The 17,919-nt window shown below is 39.9% G+C and overlaps 1 pseudogene; it reads right to left on the bottom strand.

The window, feature by feature from the left end:
- The window catches only part of LOC114100282 (large ribosomal subunit protein eL32-like), a 35,215-nt pseudogene extending 25,477 nt beyond the window's left edge, over window positions 1–9,738 (bottom strand).
- Between the last annotated feature and the right edge of the window lie 8,181 nt (window positions 9,739–17,919).

Raw genomic sequence — 17,919 nt, 5'->3', positions numbered from 1 at the left:
CAAATCCACACTCTTAGGATGTCCATGTGTGTTTGCAGCTGGTGCTATTGCTGTTCTTGTGAGATCAATGAGAAGAGGATTTGTCTCCAGTATGATTTGGTTTAATATCATTTTTATAGATAAATAACACATGTTCACTTTAGAAAAAAACAAAATGAACACAGAAGAAAAAAGAAAAAAAAAAAGAAAGAAAGAAAATTTCCTGTTAACCGACCACTCTGGGAAAATGAAAATGTTTGCTTGATTTTAAAGAAATGATGCCATACTCTGTGACTAACCATCACTACTTACTAGAAAGATTACTAGACACCCCATTCTAGACCTGGGTTAGGTGATGATTTTGACTTTAGGGAACATTAGCCTCTAGGGCTCTAGTCTTCTCTATAAAATGGGATGAAACTTGGGCCCTGTTTAATGACCACAGTCTTTTTGAGCCTAAGTCAGAGTATGACAGTGCTAGGCACATTATCATCAGCATGGTGTAGGAGTGGAAATCACAGCTGCTGTTTGTCAATAGAATTACTGGCCTCTTCATCTTTAATGGACTCAGGTTCCCCATTGGTGCAGCGGGAGGAATGAGAGTGATCTCACAGGGCCTATGGAGGATGAGCTCATTGGTGTGTGGAGCACTGGTGGGGCCTAGTATCCACACACAGGTAGCAGGGAAAAAAATCTCCAAAAGCACAGGGCAGGGCAGCACTTTGCTGCATGCTCATGCTCTGGGGGAAGCAATCATGGAGAGCCCACTAGCCCTTCTGGCCTGTGTTTCTCCACCTGCTGAGCTACATTTTTCTGGGCACTTGCTATATGAAGAAGCGTAACTTAGACTCCAAAGGAACAAACAGTGCAGTGGGGGGGACGCTAATCAGAGAACTCCAATCAGAGTGGGAATTTAACCAGAGTGGGAATACAATGAGCAAAGGGTTGTGGGGTTCTTAGGGGAGGGAGAAATAGGGGAGTGATTTGATTTGCCCTGGAGCAGTCCTGGGAAGACTTCACAGAAGCCTTCGTTTGTATCAGGCCTGGCAGGCTGGGTGGAATTTGCTAGGTGGAGAAATGGGCATGATCCTCAGTCTGTGGCTTGTGTGCTAGGGAAGAATCTTTTTTGTTGTTGTTGTTTTGTAATTGATAGCCCACAAAACCCTCAGGATGCTATGGCTACTTTGGAAATCTGAGGCTGGAATGGAAGAACCTGGGGTGAGTTCAACAGTCTGGGTAGTCCTTAGGCTTCCTTTTCTGCATCCCATGTGCATCCCCCAATAGCTGGCAGCTCCCCAGTCTGCTAAGTGCCTTCCCTCCTCGAGGTCTCCTTTCCTATTTGACATACTCACATGGTACCCTGCCTCTCTACTCCCACCTATACCAACTTGCCAGGAGGAAGGGATCAGAGATGAATGGTTTGCCCTATAGTGCAGTTTGTGCTGTTTAAGTTGCTGTAATTCCTTTCCCAGGGGCAGTTGCTTTACATCTCTTGCCTGCTTTTCTTCTTCTTCTTTTTGAATGAACCACTTTAATTCTAGCATCTCATTCAATCTTCCGACCCCTGGTTGTATACTTAATAGCTTTTGACCCCCAGAGATGGAAGCATGCTATTTGGTTAGTGCAGTATTGTACTAACTGTTGTGGTGCAGTGGTACCAGGTTTATTTCCCAGGTGGTCACAGAATCCCCACTCCCCGCCATACTTTTGTAGCCTTATTATCTCTTCTACTTAGCAGACCTGTCTGGTCTGAAGATATTTGCATTTGTGACCCTCTCTTTTAGATTTTATTCTTTCTTAACAATTCAATTGAGAAATTATAGCAGCCACTTCTATCATTATTTTCCTTCTCAATTCTTTGCATTTAAAAAATTTCTCATACAATCCTACCAACAACACTGTACAGACTTGGACCTTAGTATTGAACAACATACTACAAGTGTTCAAGGATTTCCTGTTTACTAGGGAGGAGGTCAGAGCATAATACCTATTAACAGGTTATTTATCACATGCTTATAAAATGTGGACAAAGGTTACTGTTTTCTAAAAATAAGACGCAACCAAACAATGTATGATGATTTTAATTGATTCTTACATGAATGGATGCAATCAGTTATTTAGCTGACAATGTTTACCTTTCTGACATTTGAAGGGGGTGCTTATTAAACTCAGCTGCTAAGACATCACATCAGCAGGACTAAAAGGCATGTATCTGTGGAGGGGGATGGGGAAAGGCAGATGGGACTATCCTAGGAATGGAAGCATTCCCACTCCTTAGATGGGTGTAGATTTGTGTCTACACCTTGGCTGTATAGGGAGATGGACCGGTAATGTGGTCGGCAGCATGAATTGAGTGTCTGATTCAGCTTACCAGTGCTGGCCTCCTCCTTTGAGCCCCCCCACCACTCTGATTTTGTAGAGAGCTTCTCTGCTCAGGATTACACATCCCCACCTCTGACCTGGTCATTATTCCCAATTATCATCCATCTGAAATAGCCAGCAGGGTTTTAGCATGCGCACATCAAGGATCACAAAAGGAACTTGGATTATAAGGAATAAAAAAAATATGTCCAACATGTGGCATCATTAAGGAACTCTGGCTAAGACACGTTGTTTACAGTCAGCAGTTGTCTGGAAAATAGATGTTTACTTATAGTAAGTATATTAAGATCTTTGCCATTAGGCAATATATATCCTGCATTTTGTCTTCTCTTACAGAAAACTGCATTGGTACAAACCCTTAATTAGCAATTCTTGTGGCAAGGAAAAATATCGAACACCAAAACTGTTCTTTGTTGGCATTTCTGCTTATTAAAGAGAAGGGACGGGGGACACCAAGTCGGGAAACTTTCTGTGGAAAGATGGCCTTAAAAAAAAAAGTATGTCCCACTTAAAACTGTAAGTGAAATTTGCTAAATAAAGATTATAGTACTTGCAGAAAAATGTCCCTAATATTAGCAAGAACTTAAACACACTGAGTTTCCCTGAACCATGCAATTTCTGGTGAAACAGTGTATTTTCATATGACTAGATGAGTTCTTTGCAGATTCTCTCAGGTCTCTCTTGAGTTTCTTTAGAAGGTGATGACCCTAGATTTTTCTGTTGCATATCAGGATATGGACAACTCTTTTGGAAAATGAGCTGGGCATCACTATACTCGCGTCCTATTCTTTCTTTCAACACATTATACTTTTTTGGCCTGTATGATCTTAGCAAACAGACTTGTGCCCAACATGGCATCCATATTAATGGATAATCCTAATCTTGTAAAGTTCTGAATAGCACTGCATTCTAGTTATCCATTAATTTAAGACAAACTGGGCCAACGGGTAAGCAAGTGTACTCCACAGTCTGAGCAGCCCTCCTCAGCATAGGCATGATCTTGGGCAACCTTTTCTAAATCTTGGTTCTCTTATATGTAAAGTAGCCTTGTTATAAGAATTCCATGAAAAACATATATGAAGCACCTAACACCGATTCTAGCAGATAGTTATCAATCAATGTTATCTATTAGGGTGAAATATTCAGCTAGGTACCAAGGTTCCTTAGTACCTTTAAAGCCTGCATAATGGCAGGTGGCAGAAGCTGCCCTGATTCTGTACCCACTGGCCCTTACTCACCGATATGCCTTTGGTGAGTAAATGAAGGAATGAAGGACTGCCATAATTAGCCTTTATATTTTAACCCCCAGCTTCACCAGTTTAACCAATCAACTCATTTTGCCATATCACACTTTAGTCTTCTCTACCTTCTATTTATCTCAGTAGAGACCACTCTTAGAATCAGGAACAACTGTTACCTGTGCATCAAGAGAGCTTTCTGGAATCAAATCAGCAAATACTTATTGATGACAAGATAGGTGAGCAGAGTGAGGTCAGGAAAGAGAATTCTCAGGCTGGTTTCTAGAACACAGCTCTGCAAATGTATACAACACAGTAAAAATCTAGATCAGTGGTTTGTTTTATTATTTGTTTTTAATATTAAATGATCTGATGGCATAATATGAATCCTTATGTTCTGTTCTCATCTCTGATCTCATTGCATGCCAAGCACCCACTTCATAAATATGCTCACCTGAAACATTCAGACCTGCTGTCACTGTAAGAAAGAGTCCAGTCTTTCTCAGTTGGTGCCAAGGGATCTCAAAATGCTTTGGGGAGCTTGTTAGATTAACTCCCTCACACTTTTTTGGGTCCCCCCTACTCAAAATATGAGTATTTGCAATTCTGAGCAGACCTGAGGAGAGATGGACTGCATAAGTGCTTTTGTAATCTATTTTTCATTTCTGAAATAGTGCACCTTGCTTTTCCTCTTACAGTATATCACTATTTGCTTGGTTTTACAGAACTGTTTTAATAAGAAAGTTTCGTGAATATCCTGGGATTATAGTCTTTAAATGAACTTTCATGCCCATGATATAAGCCCTTTGGGTTCAAAACTATCCCACTTAAAAGCATCTGCTTATAACTACCAGCTGCTGGTTCTTTTCTCATAATACTCATGAGTGCACACACAAATACACACAGATATACATGCATGCTTGTGCATGTGCACACACACACCTTCACAGGCACTGTATATGTGCAAACACCAAGAAGAGACAATGTATTGTAAAAATCGTTCTGTCGAGTTTGTGATCTAGAGTGAGTTACTGAGTGCTGATAAGTAAAGGAAGTGCAACCAGACAGTTTAATCCCCCAATTTCCTGTCTTCTAATCAGCCCCTGATTCTTTTGGTTCTAAATTAGAAACATTCCTGACAATATTCAGGACAGGTGAAGGAAAATCAACTAGAAAATAAGACAAAGCATTTATTTCTCTGTCTAAAGTTCACAAGAGAAATATGAGCAACGGAAATCCAGATTTTAAAAAGATAGTAGTCGTACATAGGCTAGCTTAGGTAACCAATCACATTTCACTCTGGTATCATAATTAGATTTAAAGAAAAAAAAAGGAACATAGTTTAATGTATTTGCTTCTCCCTAAGAGTAGTAAATGCTATTTTAAAGGATGGAGTACAGAGCCAACCTAAAAGAAAATGATAAGGATAACTTCTTAATGTATGGGGGAGAAAAAAAAAAAGAAAACTCTATCTCATTCAGATTTCACTCAGAATTGATTATTTTTAGTTCTGTGAGAGAATAATGCTTAAAGTAGATGGAAACCTTTGAAGTTAATGCATATTCTTAGAAACTAATATAGATACACATATTTACAATGGTGGATAAAATTTAAAGACTGTGCATTTTAAAATAAGCTCAGATAGAGCCACTGCACTCTGCAAGAAATACTTAAAAATAAAGTGTGCAAATGTTTGAAATGCAAGGTATATAAATATATTTTCCATGGATTCTTTTAAAAATCTATCAGGTGCTGAGAATATGATATGCTTTATTATTTCCTGAATCTCTTCTTTTTGAGTCTTTTCATTTATAGCCATTGCAGCAATTTCCATGTTATTTTAATCATTATCATGAAAGAGTGTAAGTTTCTAGACAAATTTTTATTAGGCAAAGTCTTCAAAGGAATATTGAAAAAGCCATTTAACAAAAGTTGTTCAGTTGAGAATTAACATTTTAAAAATTAAAGTGGTAAATACAAATTAAGATGTGAACAACAACAGAAGGTTTTCATGAAATATGGGTTCTGAATTTTATGTCTGCAGCAGTTAAGGTTGCCAATCATTTGGCAAGTAGGCTGAAGCTGAGGTTTTTTTAATTTTTTTTTAATTGTTGAACACAGTAAGACAGTATTTTGTAGAAGTATCTTGCTAATTTTCACATGTATACCTTAAAAATGAACATCTACAACACAAGGCATAGCATATCCTTCTTGCCCAAGTATTTTCCTGGTATACAAAGTTTGAATTGTAAAAATATAAATCAGGTGACAAACAATTATTGTTTGGAAAATTATATGTCAATTTCTAAGGTGAAATGCTCCCATAATCAGTGCTTGGGGACCTGGCAGGGGGGAAGCGGGTTTTAGAGTGATTTAGTAGCCTTCATTCCATAGTCACCACGAGTTTTTAAGTTGAATGGCAGAAGAAAGACAAGTGTATTTTGGGATTCACACAAAATTCTCCCATAGACTAAATCAATTACAAAGAGGAGAGTGTTTGTTCTGCCTTCATGTTAGTGCTGTGTGGGTAGAATGGAGGTAATTCCACTGGACAGAATTAAATTTTGAAGCATAGACACGCATCTGGGGTGCTCCCATCTCATTTGGAATGGAGAAAAATTTCATGAGGGTTTTCTTTAGTTTACTATGGGAAGGTTTCAACTAGAGATGTCACAACATAGCTAGATTAAGTTGATACGTAATATCTATTTCTTGATTTGCATGATTAAAGCATTAGAGAAGTGGCTCAGATATCAAAAGATTTCTCCTAAGTGGCAGCGCCAAAGGTAATTACTGTTAAAATGTACATGCTCGAACCCTGGTCGCTTGTTAACTTCTAAGTAGTTTACCACTCCAGGGGTTTTAATAAAAGTTTTCATTTGACTTTAGGATATCAAGAGACCTATCTTGCTTCATTTGGATGTAATAAATGGATGTATCATTTCTTATATCCCACGTCCCTCAAGACAACATTAGGTTCAGCCAAAAAGCAGTGATAGAGGACAGAGATATTCCTTCTCAGTATTTCACATTATAAAATAAGCATTTCTCAAACAAAAGTCATTGCTTTAAGACAAAGCTAAAATTTATGCTTAAAAAGAATTAAAGATTGATCTAGACAACCGACTCCCAGTTAGTTATCAAAAAGTGTGCTTAAAAACCAACTGTAAACGGGAGTTATGAGAGGGGGTGGGGATAGAGAGGGAAAGAAAGAGAGGTTGTTATTCTCAGGCTTTTATTAACCAGTTTCTTTCATTCTAGTGTGTCTTTATTACTTAGAAAAATAAAAATGATCTGGGGCTCTATCCATTCTCACCTAAAATTCTGCAGTAGGTAACGACTGTCTACAACCTGGTCCAACATATGCCCCCAAACTAAAACAAACAAACTCATTTGCCATACAAATTGTTTACGATTCATTAAAAAGCAAAATTGCATATCCCGGAGCTGGCAGCTGAGGCCGAGCCTCCACGGGCGGAGGGGGTATTCACTGAGTTGCCTTTGTATGCTGGGACGACCACGCTGGAGGTTCCCACTATGAACCGGAGTCTGTGCAGCCAGATGACACATGAGGTAATTTTAAAGCTTTATTTGCCTTTAGTGTGAAACTCAGATCTTGTACTGTCCTTTGCTTAGAGAATCTTATCAGCCAGGGGGACGTTTAATTTTTTTTTCCAGTTATTTGGGGAAAATTATTTGGGGTAGTGAGATGGGGATGTGGAGGGAGAGGGCATGAGTACTATTTAAGGAAAGAGATCTAAGAGAAAATGTGAAATGTGTATTATTTTAATTAGTCCTCTCCCCCTTCATCAAAGTCCTTCCTCAATTTCCCATCCATAGTGGGAAATTTACATCAGAGTTATTTGTAACTGGTAGATCTAAAACGCTATGGCATGTGGTCAACTTTAAGGGAAACAAACAAACAAAAAAAATCAATTTATCTCCTAGGGTAACTTCTGTAAAGATTGCTCTGATTTCTCACCCTTTTCAAAGCAAAGCCCTAGAAGCAGAGAAGTAGAGAGAAACTTTCCTGCAATATGCAGCCTAAACAGCAGCATGTGAGCTTTCAGCATTGTTTATTTTTAGTCAACTGCATTGCTAAATGTTTCCACCACTTTTATATGTTATATTCCCGGCGGTAAAACATCTGTAAAATAATTTTAAATGAAAAGCAACTTCCAAGTAAACTTTACAAAAAAGAAATGACAGTTTTCCAAGTTTAAAAAAAGAAACATTTGGTGATCTTTGCAAGAAATGAAAAAGATGACACAATTTGCCATAAAAAGTAACAGTCTATAAAATCTAGGAGCTCTTGAAATGCAAGGAAGTAGAATCTTTCCCCAAGAATATGACATCAGCACGTTTTTTTTTTTTTTTTTTAAGCTTACAACTTAGCCTGGAAAATAATAGCCAAACCAATCAGTATATTCATTTCTAATGTTTAACAAGCTGCAGAAGGTAAAGCAATAGGCAACATCAGCATATACAAGTAAACCACTTTTTTTTTTTTTGGCTAGCAGAAATGCTAATGGGAAAATAAATGCCCTGAATAAAAGTTCAGGGTCGAAGTGGATAGTCTACCTCTAGTCTCATTAGCCAAAAGCTGCATGTAACATTGTCCTGAAATCACTGGTAAAGTTTCTAAGGTCTAGTTAAGAAATTGCAAGTTAAAACGCACATGTACACACATACCCACAACCACTTTTACTCAAGTCCTTGGAATGGACACACTGTATCCCAAGAAGCAGCCGAATAGAATCCTGCGGTAGTTCACTTTTAATTGTCTCTCAGTCCTCCGAATTCCTAAAACTTGCCAAAATGATACCACCATTGGTCCAGGAAGGGGAAGGGAGAACTCTTTCTGCAGCTTATACAGTGAAAGCGGCCATGCCCTGTTTTGTAATTCCATTCGCCAGTCTCCCCCTTCAACATTACTCTCTCTGTCTTTTTTTTTTTTTTTTTTTTTAAACTGATATCTATGTGAAATGAGCTGAAGTTCACGGTCCAGTTAGGAACGGATAATACATTCATTGTCCTGGCAGCAAACTTTTTTTTCACTCCCTGGAAGAATTCACGCTTGCCGCAAGAATAATAATTACGGAAAACTAGAAATGCACTGCTAACGAATTAATCCTTAACGGACACCACCCTAACGAGGGCAGTAATGATTTGAGGACTCTCTTCCTCACAGGACCTGCCTCTCCTGTGACAATGAGCTATTGTGCATCCTCCCAACCCACTCTACCTCTTATAGATCCAAGAAGTCAAAGGTTGTCTGGCCTGGTTGACCATGACATGTGAGTTAACTCATTCTGCGGGCGCATGATAGAACTTTATTAAAACTTTATTTGTATCCACAGTAACTAAAAAGATAGGATGGTGTGGGTCTTTTCCACTCAGAGCTAAAGTTCTTAAGAGAACTCTGACATAAATAAATGCAGAAAAGTTAGATGAGAGCTACTGGTTCCCTAATGGGAGACAGGGAGTGGGGGGAGGGCGACCCAGGGCAATTTCACAGGTGACTTCAAGCAACCCAATTACTGGGGCAAGACCAGGATTCACTCAGGGCTTGCTTCTCCCCAGTGCCCAACATGCATCCCAAGAAAATACCACAGCCAAGGAAAACCACACACCCGCTAGTCCCTGAAAACAAAACTAAAGGGGCCGTGAAACTAGAGAAAGGGGCAAAAGCTGAGGGGGGCAGAAGAAACATTTCATTTTCTACCCCAAGACCGGCTTGGCTAAAAATACCCACACTTCCACCTTAAAACTTCTGATACTCTTTAAAAAAAAAATAGCAACCTTCAAATACTGTCCCATGGAAAACAAGGGCAAGCATTGCTGAGAACTCAAGTTGCAGAGTGGCAGAGAGAGAGAGAGAGGGAGGGTGGCAAGAGGAAGCAGTGTGAGACTGCCTCACTGAAGAGTGTGAAAAAAATCAAATGTGAGTTTGATGAATGTGAGGTCTGGGACATTTTGTCAAAGAGGGAGGGAAAGTAGAAAAGGAAAAAAAAAAAAAAAAAAAAAAAAAAAAAAAAAAAGGCAGTCCCCGCTGCCAACTCACCATCCACCAAGTTCTGGCCGAGATGTCGTAGCAGAGCTGCCATTTGATGGAGCCGTCGGAAGCTTTCCCTGCCATTACGCTGTCAGCAAGCTTCATCTGATGCTAACTCACGGGAGATAAGACACCTAATTGAGAAAACATTTGCAGTGGCATGTGGGGCAACATGTAGTCCGGTCCATACCATATGGAATCATGGGTAAAAAAAAAATCTCCTTGACAATGAACCAATCTCTCACAGACCCAGTGGCAAGGTGAAGTGGAGATGAAAAGTCTTCTGCTGCTAGCACTGTCTCCTCTCTCCTTTTTAAAAAACAAGAGCCCACTGCTACACATCAAAGGGAGGTGGTTAAAATTAGGGCTTCATCACTCAGATGATTTTGGTCTGCAAGGTTTTTCCTTTCCTTCCAACAACCAATCCCCCCCTCTTTTTTTTTTTTTTTTTTTTTTAAGGAGAATAAAGAGATTTAATAGGACAAAGGCAGGTAGTGGACTGCGGAGGGAGATCGCCACAGGCTATTAGCCTAAAATTTCTGCTTGACAGATGGAACTGCTTAGAGACTATCATGCAATGTTTTGGGCTTTTTTTTTTTTTTTTCCCCTACCTGCCCCCCCCTCGACTTTAAGTCTGATTCAGTATCTGTTTTTCACAGCCACTTTTTTCAAGAATGTGAGCTGTGCATTTAAAAAAAAAAAAATGTTTAGTTCAGTTTTGCTGTCTTACACATCTCGGTTGGAAGCAAAGTGAAAAAGTCTAAAACTAAATCTGGGAAGAGCTGAACAGGTTTTCCAAGGAGTAAAAACAATTCCAGGGAGAAATATTTCTCCTTCTTTACCTTATTATTATTATTTTAAATTAAATCATTAGTTAATTTGGTTCTGAAAGGACCTGAATATGAGATGACAGCCTTCAAAGTCCTTTGATATTTTTTTTTTTTGGATGTGTGTTTTCATGTGAGTAAATAAATACTTTACTGACATGTTACAAGTTGTATCGGAGGCGAGGCACACCCTATATTTTCTGTTGCCTTTAAAAAAAATTAATTCTGGACTTCTCCATTCTTTGAAAATAATCGGTCATTATCCATTCAGTTTAACACAATTCAGGCTAAACTTGACATGGGTACCTCCTTAATCAGGGAAAATCACTTCTGATTTCCTTACTGTAACTCAGCCATTTTTTTTTTAATAGGGATTTTTAACCACACGTTATTTTTTTTTTTGAAGCATTAAAAAAAAAAAATCAACCAACCACAGTATGAACCTATCAATAAGAAGGGCTGTAAAAACAATTTTTTTTTAAGTGAGAAAAACTCTAGACAACTGCTGAATTTCAACCATTTTATTCAGGATCAAGGAATGGGGGTGGGAAAGGAAGTAAAGAGAATGACTTGAACTTGTTATATTTTATTCCTTTAAACCAAGTGACATGAGAAACTGCAGAAATAGCTTTATAAGAGCTGCGTACCAAACATCTCCTAATTTTTTCTGAACATAAGCAATTCTTTGATCCCCAGGAACCTACCAGTGAAACTCTACAGCTCTTACATCAAGACCTTCAATGTGGGCACTCCAGAGCATGGGAGAATTTACCTACCACTATTTCTCAGAGTGATTGAACTGTGATTATTTTAAAGCAGTTAAGCGCTGACAGCCCAGGTATCCACTGAATTTTTTTCAATCCTATTTTTGACGAGCAAATATTTTGATAAACTAATTCAGATCATAAATTCTAAGTTCCAAAGAGGTTAGATTTGGTGGCTTTTTGCTTTCTTATTTCTAATCTCTTCCTTAGTAGGTATTATTTTACCCATTTAGCATCATGGTATTATGGTAGATAGTTATTTTGACAAAAATAATTTCATTAAAGCAGATTTCATCCAGTTGCACCAGAAATGTTTTCTAATTTCAAGCCTGATGTGCCGAGCGCATCTAGGAGTAAACCACAAATAAAATAAATAAAACATTTTTTTTTTCCTTTCTCAGCTCTCATTGTAATTGGATTTCTTCTCATAGTAAGAAGGTAGGAGTTGGTACTGAGAATTAATATCAGAAGTAAATACTGTTATCACTCTTAGCAAGCCTCTTTGTATTCTTTATCACCTTGGTTTCCACTCTCTTTTCAGAAGTGGCTGCGGTAGCACAGGAAATTTTAGTTACCTTTAGTGCCCCCTGAATGGCACATGGTCCTTCTACCAGACACTTGCCCTGGGCTTGCCTGCTGGAACATCGATTGCCTTGTGCAATTGCAGTGTCATTAAAATGACTTGCCCTTTCTTCAGTTTTCCATCTAGAGAAAGATAAGGAAAGAAGTTGTAAATTTTATACAAAATGTAAAACAGCATCCCCCTAAAAAAAAATGGAAAAGAAAAAGAAGAAAAGAAATAAAGTAACATTCTGTCTTTGAACCAGCCTGCAATTCCATATCATCCACTCTGACTTGCCTCTGTCAAGTAGCCAAAAACCAAAGTTTCCTTGCGTTAGGGTCCCTTCAGCTTCCTCCTGGGGGGCATATAGGCACATGGATATCTTGGACATCTGAGCCCACAGATTTACAGTTTCTAAGTTTGTTCCACAGCAACCTGTGAAGTTGGTGGCATCTCTTGTGAGAGCCGTGACGTTTCTGAGCCAGAACATCCTATGTATGCCCATTATTTATGAATGAATGGGGCATAAAGTAAACTGGAGTCCAGATTTCACTTTGCCAGTGATGAAATACCAGGCAAGATGTTGCAGGAGATGGCACAGTAGTTTTGAACAAAGAAATGATAACTATGATTGGATAATAGTGTTTTAAATCCAGAACAATTAGGTGCATTTAACTTTATCATTGTTCTCTCTTCCCCATACCGCAATCAGTCCTTTCATAGTGTGGCCCGTTGTTAATAGCCTTAAAACAAGATTAAATAAAACATGTTAAATATTGCAATTATTGTGGGAAATAAAATTATTTGGTGAGCATAATGGGGAGCAATTCAAGCATTTAACATGATCCAGGAAACGCTACTCCAAACAATTGCATTTGCTTTATGCATTTTTCCCCTTTGATTGCTGACAGATGCCTTTTTGGAAACAAACATCTAAATGGTTTGCCTTCAGTCAGAAAAAAAAAAAATAACAGAGAGCAGCTACATGTTTTGAATTTAACTCTTGTCATTTGAATATTTCTTCCCAGTGTACGTGAATGAATCTAAGGCAAAAACAGCGCTCCCCTCAAGAAATAAGCCCGTCAGAATTTGGCTTTCTTATTTCCTTTGAGCACGCATTATAAGAAGTGAGATGCCCTAGCCTTGGAGTCAGGTGGCCAGGAACAGAGGGATGATGGGGAGTATGACAAAAGGAACTGACTTCTCCTGATGTGACACCCTGGGCATGTCACTTTCCAGCCTCACTCTGGTCATCCTGGCCAATGGTCCCCCAGTGAAGGACCTCCTTTTGTTTAATGGGAAGAATATCAGAGAGCTCAGAGGATGGAGGGTTCCCATCTGGGTCTTTCCTGCAGTGCATTTGGAAAAGACTTTGGAGATTCTGCCACCAACAGGTGTACAATACCAAGGAGAGGTTTTGGTTTTTGTTATATGTCATTAAAAGGCAATATGTAATGGGATGTAAGTGATTTTCAGAGGCTGGAGAATAGAGCCATTGAGACCACTATTTCTGAAGTCTTATAGTCTGGCTCTGCTGGTTACTGTGTAACCTCTCCCAGATTACTTGACCTCTCTGATTCTGTGTCCCATACTAATCAGGAAAATAAAAACAATAGCATTTATTAAGTTTGCCTTTCTGTGCATATATAATCATAGTTCAAAGCAAAAATATGCATCAAGTGACTGGTCCCTGATAGGTAATGAGTGTTCAATCAAAGATATCATATTGTTATTGATGTTTTGTTTTTATTAGACCCCTCTAGAGCAGAGGCCTCTGTCTTCTCTTCTGGCCCTTGAGATTCTTGAGGGCAGGGGCCATGTCTTACTCATCTGATTAACTATAAGATACAAGTGCTGGGGAAGTAGTAGGGGGCTCCTTCAGTGGTTTGTGAAAGCTAGTAAACAGGCACAGAACATTTAGTCAAGGTGAATTTGATTGCATTCTTCTCACACGTGCCCAGACTTTTCTTTAATGCTGGCTCAAGCTGTTGCCCTTCTAGTATATCATCTACCTTCCCAACTTAATGCCCCCAGTCCACAGGGACCTCTGGCTCCTTTGACTTCCTTCTGGCTCCTTTGACTTCCTACTGCCTCCTTATCTGTATCATCCACTGGTGCTTCATAGAGACTGTCTGTATCACTACCTGTCTTTGATGAACATATGTCTTTTATTCATTCATCCATTAAATAGCAATTTTTGCAGTGCAAGCAATTAAATTTTTTTCCCTCCTTTTAAAGTTTTGTTTCCAGGACCCTTGAAAATGTGAAACTCTAGAAGAGCAACTTGATTTTGAATGCAGCATACAGTTAACAGCTGACGTTTATTGACTGAGTGCTTCCTCTTGGGCAGGCACTGTTCCAAGAGCTTTATGTAATTTTTTCCAGGTAGGTTCCTATGAGGTAGGATCTATTATTAGCCTCATTCTACAAACAGGAAAACAGACTCCAGGAGGTGAAGTGACTTGTTTAGGGTTCCAGAGTTAGAGGTGGAAGGAAGCCCATGCCTAGGAAACATGAATCCAGAGCTTCACTTCTCTGGCGTTGCCTGCTAAATCAAGAAAGGAGGGCAATAACAGGATTGAGCGCCTGCTATGCACCTTCTTTAAAGGTGATTTACGGTATGATGTGCCATGGAACTTTCACAACATCCCCAGGAGGTGGCGATTATTATTTTCAATTGGCAGGTCAGGGTCCAAAGGGCAGGAGCCTAAAGATCCACACCAACCAAGAAGAGCATAGATTCAGCCCTGCATCTGCTTGATAAAAAAAAAAAAAAAGAAGAAGAAGAAGAAAAATCCCATGCCTTTTCTCTTCCAACCAGCTACAGCTAGCTCTCAGAAGATATTTTGTGTTTCTTTTGTACAGTTCAATGTTGGGCTCAACACTTTGAATAATCAGAATGTTAGAAGTGACGAAATTAGAAATGTACCCTGTTGCTGAGGCTATCGAGGAGTCCAGTTTAGGGTAATGGGTACCTGAGATAAAAAAAAAAAAGCCTGTACTGGATAGGGATTATCTACTGTTAACACCTAGATGTTTCCTCTAACTGTAGTCAGGTGGAAAATCCTAATGGCGTTCAGGACATCACTCTCTAACCCTTCTAATGAGTGTGTGCTCACACGTCAGCCCTGGAGTGAGAGGAAGAATCGTAGGAAGCCCCCAAGTGCCAAGCTCTTTGGTGGAATATTTATTCTTTTTTGATGAAAGAAATCTAGTCCTCTGCACAGGTATACATCATCACCAGGTGAGACTGTGGTGACTTAAATAAACGGGTGCACCAAGTCACCTGGCATGCTTTCCTCACCCTATGGCTGAAAAGGGTGAAATTGTCGAATGCCAGGGGGGTCCAGACAGCCACATCCATTTTAATGAGATGCCCAGAGATTGCTCAGATTCTTGATTGTGTATATTTTTTTTCTTGAGAGAAATATTGATAATGTTTTCAGGAGAAACTCTCCTGCCGTATCCTGCACAGAATGAGTTTTCTTCTTGGTAGCGGTTCTTGTGTCTCGCTTCCATTTGGAAATTCTTTGACTTTCTCTCTACATTTTCTGTTAGCCGGCTGCCACCCGAGATTGGACTAAACCCTCTGCCCCTCGTTAAAAAAGAAAAAAAAAAAGAAAAGAAAACACACACAGCACAACCCTCTAATAAGTATATTCACAACTTCTATGCGAGGCGCTTAAGAAAACGAAAAGGTTAATATATTCTAACTAGATGTTAGGTATAGAATGTCAGATCTGTCAAATTTCATTATAACTTGCTGCTCATTGGAAAAGATTTGATTTCTTTTGCCACTGTCCTACTATGTTCAAGTCACAGACTGCCAGCAGCAGCCCACTGAAGACCACAGGCTGGCAGTGAGTGGGCTCGAGTGGCAAACCAGCCGCAAGGACCATCTGTTTCCGATTTCTAGCTGAGCCAAGATGTGCAGCGGAGTGCATTCCATTCACCAGGCCAGCTTCTCCCCTGCTCAAGTTATTAGTGTTACAAGTGAAATGATCTTTTCCAAACAGCAGGGGAGCTATAATCCTTATGGAACAGGACTTTAAAACACACATGCACTCACAAAACACACACACATACACACACACACAACATTCAGACATCTTTTGTTAAAGTTGTGGGGAAGGCTGCTTGTAAAGTGAGTTACAGCCTTTATGGGGTTTATAAAGCATGTTTTATTAAGCATGATAACCTCTGAGGCAGCAGCATATACTTTGGCCTCATTTAGTCTAATTGAATGATCAAATATCTTTAGGATGCCTTTTGTGACCCTGGTTAAAAATGATAAGAAGGAGGTATTTAAACTGCCTTTAAATAAATGAACCACTTTCAAAATGATCATGGATTTTTGGGAATAATCAATGGGAGCCCTTGCACTCTGCTGGCCCGGGAGAACCAGTCTCATAGACATGGCCAGAGTGGAGGCTTGCTAGCCAGCTATTCTATGTCAAAGGATCCATGTGGCTGGGGCTGTTGTATAAGTTGAGCGGGGGGGGGGGGGGGGGGGGGGCGGTGTTCAATTATATCTTTTTTATTTGGTGTTGATCTTCTGCCTGTTTCAAGACTGATCATTTTTAGAAAAATTTGGAGGTGAAGAAGCAAGGCTGATTGTGAAACAATGTGATAGAAATGACAAGAGAAGACCTTGATTAATTATATTGCTAAAGCATGTATTTAGTAATAGGTGATCACTATTAGGTGCTCAGAGAAAAAAAGACACGGGGTTCACTTTCAAGGACCTCTGCAGCTCTCATTGAGGAAATGGATGCAGAAGCAAATACATATGTGACAGAGTGACAAACCAGAGTGGGGCACCCTGGGTACTTCCAAGGATGTGTTGCCCGACTCTGTGTTGTCACAGGTCCTCTGTAGGTTTCTCTGGAGAACGGGGATGGTGAGGGATGGTTATGAGAGTTCAAAGAACTATAACCTAGCATGTAAAAGGATAAAGGTCCCTCACGGACACCTGGCAGTTCTCCATGTATGGTGGTTTTTTCTAGTTTTCCCCCCAATACTTGCTGACTTATAAATCATGACAGGTTTCTCTTTTGTGGAGGAGAGGTACACTGAATCTAGGAAGGCTACCTAGGCTGTGACTCCCTGCTTGTGTCAGTAGCCTTATATCTCAGGTGTCTCGAGGACAAGGCCAGCTGAAGGCGCTGCATAGAGTCAGGAATAATGAGGTGCCTAATCAATGTTTGGGGTTCATGGTGAATGAGAGAATGAGTTTTGCAAAAATGGACTTGTTTTCTCAAAGCAGAGATCACATACATACCATTCATTTCAAGTGAGGAGGCGGGAGAAAAAAGACCAAGTCTCTTATTTTGCAGGTTAAGAAAATGAGGCCCAGCAGAAACAATTACTTGGAGTCATCGAGCAAGTTCATGTCAGGTACAGGGCTCCAATCCAGAGGTGGTAGTTGTCAGTGACTCTGTTGGACTCTGCACTGGTGGTTTCATAGTGTTTGAAGAACTGTGTCCTGAACTGCATTCAAATGCACATGAGCTCCTGCTAATGCTGCTGCTTCTACTGGTATTATATGCCTGGCAGTGTCATCAATGTCCTTACTCGTGTTTATGGACATTACTGGAGGTTATTAGCAGAGATCCTTTATTGAATAGATAGAAAAGCAGTGTCCCACATAGATTTCCTGAAAGCAAAGTTTGGGACTTGTGTGAGGCTTATGGAGGCATGCAAGTTTATTGGGGTGGCTGGATCCACATCTACAGGGGAATGCAGGAAGGCCTAGGCAGTTCAGTTAATCAGTTCAGTCCTAACCCAGGGTCAATGAATCCCACAGGGAACTGGAAGCTGAGTGCCCTTGCTGAATTACCCTGAATTGGGGGAAGGATGCCAGGACATGGTATTCCTGCAGTGACTAAGCAGCCATTGAATAAGAGCTGTCTCAGGGAAAAGGAAAATATCACACTAGGCAACAAACAGAGACCAAACCCAGAGGATTCCCAGTAGCTGGGAGAGCATCTGGATGCCACAGGACCCACTCACATACAGAGGAGTCAACAAGTTCCTTAACCCTGGGATACATAGTCCATGGCTCTACATGTTTTTGAATGGCATTTTGACAAAATATATCTGGTAGATCTGG

The sequence above is a fragment of the Marmota flaviventris genome, chromosome 10 (genome assembly GCF_047511675.1).
Source record: "Marmota flaviventris isolate mMarFla1 chromosome 10, mMarFla1.hap1, whole genome shotgun sequence".
In the NCBI taxonomy this organism is placed as follows: domain Eukaryota; kingdom Metazoa; phylum Chordata; class Mammalia; order Rodentia; family Sciuridae; genus Marmota; species Marmota flaviventris.
Note: the sequence above shows the minus strand (reverse complement) of the source record. Positions and strands in the feature narration are given on the sequence as shown.